Consider the following 6,193-nt stretch of genomic DNA (forward strand, 5'->3'; position numbering starts at 1 on the left):
GCCGCCACCTCACCGGCGGGGCGGGCGTTCCGAGGACGCCGCTGCAGGCGAGGAGCGTAGCCCCGTCCACCGCATTAAGAAGAGCCCGGCGCTCTTCGGCTCCACCCCTCCTCTTAGCACCGCCCCCTCGATGGGGGAGGAGGCGGCGAGGCGCTCGGCGATTGGTCGCCACGGGGGCGTCGGCGAGATGGTGGCAACCAATCGTAAGATGGCGCGGAGTGCGGAGCGGAGGAGGAAAATGTCCGCCCCCTGCGGCGTGTGGGGATGGATGGCTCTGTGCCGCTCCTCGCCATGGCGGGGGAGGGAATAGAGGGAGGAGGGGAGAAGGCTGTGGTGGGGCACGGGGGTTGGGGGGCGCTTGATGTAAATCGATGGGGTCACGCTTGTCTGCTACGGGGTGCCCCAGCTCATGCAGAACCAAACATTTGAGATACCAAAAGTGCTGCAGAGAGCCCAACAGTAGGGCCTGCTGCGTCTATGGAAAATGCACATTGGAAAGGAAATTGAGGTACTTTTGAAAGTGGCTCACCCTTCAGTGTTCACATGTTCTAGGTAATGGAAGGAGTGGGGACAGCATTACACCGCAGTCTGTATACACAGCTACTCCACAGATAGCCATATGACATCATAATTGCACGCTGTATAAAAATAAGGAGTAAGGAGCAGGGTGGTAAAAGTGGCAAAAGGGAGTTGATGACTGGATGTGGCCAGTCTGAGGCTGAAGGGCTGGTCCTGGGGGCACAGAGAGGGCTCTCGGGGAAGAAAATTAATACAAAATGTGGGCTGAGATCTATGAAACATAAACAAGAACAAAGCTGGAAAACCACTGAACAACTAAGAACCGGCTGCCCAGAGAAGCTGTGGTGCCCCATCCCTGGAGGCACTCAAGACCAGGTTGGATGGGGCCCTGGGCAGCCTGAGCTGGGTGGGGGGCAGCCCTGCCTATGGCAGGGGTTGGAACTACATGATATTTAAGGTCTCTTTCAACCAAAGCCATTCCATGATCCAATGAACAAACAAGAGAAGTGCCAGGTATTTTATATCGGCCTTCAATAAACAGCAAAACTAAGGCAGCTGTTCCCTCGTATACACTAAAAATCCATACTTGAGTTGCAAGAAAAATCCATGCTTTAGAAAAAAACATTTCTTTTTCCCTGTCTCTTTCTGGACCAAAATAGATGCAAACCTACTTTTAATTCTACATTGTTATTCTCATTTTCCTAACAAACAACTTGCTAGAAAATACAGCTGTTACTTATTTTAAATCACAGCTTGCCTAACTAGTTATGTCTGAAATATGCATGTGCAGTTTGGTTTGCACAAGTAACCATTAGCACCATTGCAAGAGCTTTGGAAAACGACCCTGCCTTACTTTTGATACTGTTGGATTACAGAATGGCACAGCTGAGCAAAACACAGCAAAACAAGAATCCATGAATATTTGTGCCTGGAACACTGTCATAACTTCAAAAAAACTCGTTTAAATGTTTGAAAACTGACAGTATATCTACAGAGCCCAAGGAGGGGGGTGGTTAAGCCATACCTTTTTATCTTTGATGCTTTTCAGACAGACTGAGGGAAGAGGCACAGAGTCGGCTGTTCTGCTTCAGAAGCGTCAGCCTTGCAGCAGCCACTGCAAACTCAGGCAGATGGATGCTGAGATATGAAGCTGGCAGCACAGATGGACTTGATACATCTTTCAAACTGTGAAACAGATACCTCAAAAACAACTTGTAAGACCAAGTGACAGCACTAGTTATGCTGGAAACTACCTGAACATAATGTGCAAGGCTAATTAGAGGTATTTGTAATTGCACCACAGCTCTGTGCTCAGCATTTCATCTCTCAGGTAAACTGTATGTGCACTTACAAGAAGTGAGAGTTTTGTCTTTAAAAAAAGACTTTTAACTTATCTGTATTGACACAGACACATTCTGCCATTGACATTAGTAGCAATAGTCATGGTGACAGAAAATGAATACACAAAGCTTTTTGTGACTGCACCCTAATTAGACCACCATAATTGAGCCCAATCAGTGGGACACTTAGATTAATCCTTAACCTAGCCTTGTGAGTAACTTCTATAAATCAGCAATTCACTGCCAGTACCATGGAGCACTTAAACCATTTCCTGAGATTGAGGAACATCTGCCATTACTTCGCATTACTTTTCTCCTAAGGAACAAGAGGAATTGCAGGAAGGGCTAGTATACAACCAAAGTTATTGCTTGGTCTGCATAACAAGTATTTCTATATTAATATAGAAATAAACTTCTTGTTCAGGAATGGCAAGCAAAAATTGCCATTTCTTGTGTCACAGTTGAACAGATTCACTAAAGACTGAAAGGTAAAGGAGAGACTCCTTGAACATCTGCAGTCAGTGACCAAAGGACAAACGCTATTGAGTGAGTAGGAACTCAGAACATCAGGTAAAGGAAGTTTTTTTGTGAGAGCCAATGAAATCATCCATAGAACTAATGGTGCATCAGTGGTACCCAGAGCCCGTTTAGGAAGGGAGAGCTCATGTGCTTTTACACAAAGGGAGGAAAAAACAGCCCAAGAGGAGCCACACCAGATTTTATTTTAACCAAGTGGGAGAGGCTGCAAACAATTTCGAGGACAGAATCATAGTTTGAAATGATCTTTAACAGACTGGAGAAATGAGAGTAGGATAAGGCCAATAAGGACAAATGCAAAATTTTACGGCCAGGCAGGAGCAATGTGACCACTCGTGTAACGCTCGTGTAACCACTATCTGGACAGTAATTTTGTACAATGGAATGCATGATTATAGTGTCACGCAAGCTTGTAAGTCAGCAATGTCCCACTGTTGTGAAAAAAACAAACATCATACAGGGTTACGCAAATAGGAATATAGACTGCAGGAGACATGGCTCTTGGCACTGGTGCACTTAGTTGAGGTACCATATCCAATCTGGTGAGCTGCATTTCAAAAGAGGTACAACCAATAGAGGTATGGCCAACATAGAAACTAGGTAGGCAGCAAGAATGTGTAGAGAGAAATGTGACCTGAGAGGAAACACCAAAGAACAGAAAACAGAAGATGGGCAGAACTGGTTCAAATTAGCTACAGGGGCAATAAGGAAGGGGATATAAAATTTTTCAAGTTCCTTCAGGAGGAAGTAGAGTAGGTCAAAATTGCAGCAATAAGGATTTAGGTTTAACACGAGGAGCACAGAATTGCTCTGGCTGGAAGGGGCCTGAAGTCCAGCCTACTACTCAAAGCAGTGTCAGCCCAGAGATCAGACTAAGTTGCTCAAGCTATGTACTACTGTGTCTTGAAAGCCTCCAAGGACACAGCCTATACAGCCAGTCCAGTGTCTAACCGTTCTCACTGGGAAAATGTTTTCTCTGTACTCAGTTAGAACTTCTTTTTTCACTTGACAACCTCAGTGAAGATCATGGCTTCTTTTCTTGCTGACCTCCCTGCAGGTATAGGGGATGGCTGTTAGGTTCCCTTACAGTTGCTCCTTCCCTTGTCTGAGCCAGGCCCCAGCCTCTCCTCACGGCCATTGCTCCAGCCCCTGGCTATCTTGGACCTTCTCCAACCCAAACAACTCCAATTTATTGATAACTTTTCCACACTGGGAGCCAAAACAGTAAGCACTACCTAGATGCGGCCTAGCAAGTACCATGGCAGAGGGGAACAGTCACTTCTCTCAGGCAGCTGACTGTCTCAGCCGCACTATTCAGGATGCAGTTTGGTCCTCACTGCTGCCAGGACATGCTGTGGCCTCCTGCCCTGCTTGCTGCCCACTGCACCCCCAGGACCTTTCCCACAGGGTTGCTCCCCAGCCAGGTTCTCCCCAGCCTGACAGGGGCTTGCTCCATCCAGAGGCAGGACTTGTCATAAGCCTTTGTTCAAATTTCATGAGGTTTCTGCTGGCCCGTTCCTCCAGCCCATCCAGGTGCTTACAGAGGACTGCTTTGCACTCTACTTGTCAAGAGTACAGCCCCAGTTTGGTGTCATTCACAAGCCTGGTGAGGATAATACTCATTTTCTCCTTAAAGTCACTGATAAGCAAATTGGTACAACAGGACAGTTACTAGGACTGACAGACCCCTGTGGTACTACACTTGTAATTAATCTCCACGTAGGGAACAAACCACTATTAACTGCTCTCTAAGCCCAATGACCCAGCCAGCTCTTTGGTGAGTTGCCCATTCAAACTGTGAGAACACAGTTTGGATGGAGTGAGAGGCTGCCTGAAACCTTGCTCAAGTCATCTACACTTCCACAGGAAGGACACCATTAGTCTGCCTTCATCTACAAATCTATTCCCTCTGCTGAAGATGGTCTTTCTGAACAGTGTTAAAGTTGCTACTGTGTGTGTTTGAGACTCATATAGCTGGCTAAAGACCAAAGGCTTCCTTCCTCGGAGGCTAAGCAAAGAAGTGCAATTAAACATCTCTGTTGTGGTCAACACGGTCATGTGAAAAAGTCAAAAACCATGAGTCAAAGCCCTCCAGAATGAAAAAACTGGTCCAGACCTTAATGACGCTATTTCCTGGTCAGATTTCGGCCTTAGATTTTGCAATTTCCCTTGCCCATCCCTAGCCCAGCAACACAACAACTTTAAAGCCAGTAGGGCAGTCTACTCACTTTATTCTTACACTTTGTCCAGAAATCACTTTTTCACATACTGTTTCGATGTTCTTTTATCAAGCCTTCCTCTTGCAGCTGTTGGACATTTTTTTTCTCCATCAGCACAGGAGGAAGAAGGGATGAAGCCACTTACACATTCACTTGCGAAAAAGGAAGAAGGAAGAGACAGTAATAAAAAACACAGGACTGTTCTGAACTGTGCAGCCTTCTCAACTTTCTCTTAAACACAAATATTAGCTCTCAAGGGGAAATGAGATAGCAGGAAAAGGAGAGCAGGTGCTCCTTTGGCTCTTCAGGCTCAGAGTTGCTCCTCAGGCCCAGAAGGCATGCCGCTACACCTGGCTGCAATGGAAGCAGCTTTGTCTTTCCTTTCTCCTATTTGGAATCCCAGGCAGCTCCAAGAAGCAAGTGAAAATGAGCTGGAAATACAGCCAAAATTCAGTTGCATAGGTGGCAATGCTTGAAATTGAGCCAGCTGCTAGCAAAAACACAGCAGGCCTAAACCTGGCAGACTATAGAGCTTTCCGTGAAAAACAGAGGGGCAGGGAGACTGGCTTATTTGCTATGCACAGCCTGTATCCAAACTTTGTCTCGTAGCCCAGTAAAACCAGGGCAGGAACGTTTTTATTTATTTAATTCTTTCAGACTTAACCAAAAGAGCAGCTTTGGAAACTGACAACTGAAGGTGAGTCAGTGGCCTACAGTGCTCTAGCACTGCTCAGGAAAACAGCACTCTGCATGCCTTCTTCAGAAACTAATGAGTTTGTCTCAAAGGTATATGGGATTCTAAGTTTTCTCCCTAGTGGGAACAACCACCAGAACTCTGAATATTTCTAAGATACTTCAACCAAAGCGAAAACTGTACTCACACAAACTGTTCCACAGGGCCACAGATCACCTGAGAAATCACTGCCCAAAGCCTCACTTGAATGCCACCATTTCATCAGCTATCACAATGCTGCTCTGCTGATGTATGAATGCATGTAACTTGTATTTGCCTTTAGTCCTGCCCAAACAATCTAGTTAGAAAGCAACCACCAAAACTCAAGGTACGAGAAATGTACTGAACTAGCAACCATCGGAGTGCAATGGAGAACATACAGAGCTGATAACCATCACCTTTCTCTCCCCCACTTCACATATGGTGAAATGAAGACGCTGGCTACCAGTTGGTCTGCTGGCAGATATGGTCTGGTAGCTTTCACCGTTCAAACTGTTTTCCACAAACTCAATTTACAGCTGAAACTTCAGAGCAATTGAATTGACACCTTTTTGGCAGGAACTTTCATCTTTACAAGATGGGACCTTCTAAAATAGCTCTGGTGCAGCTGCTGAAACTGTGTACAGCTGTGGATAGCACTGTCCTTTGCTATTCTTTCTTCTTGCTAGAGGTCAGCTTTATAGGAAATGAAGCATGACACTCAGAACTAGGAGATCAGACGTTTATGACTGATGAGCACACTGCTGACAAGGATGGATCATTCACACAGTTTAAGAGACATGCTCCATTTCCTATATACATGTATTGAAAACTGCAAAAAGAACCAGGAGACATTTGTAAATATA

This window comes from Meleagris gallopavo, chromosome 1, assembly GCF_000146605.3.
Source record: "Meleagris gallopavo isolate NT-WF06-2002-E0010 breed Aviagen turkey brand Nicholas breeding stock chromosome 1, Turkey_5.1, whole genome shotgun sequence".
Taxonomy (NCBI): domain Eukaryota; kingdom Metazoa; phylum Chordata; class Aves; order Galliformes; family Phasianidae; genus Meleagris; species Meleagris gallopavo.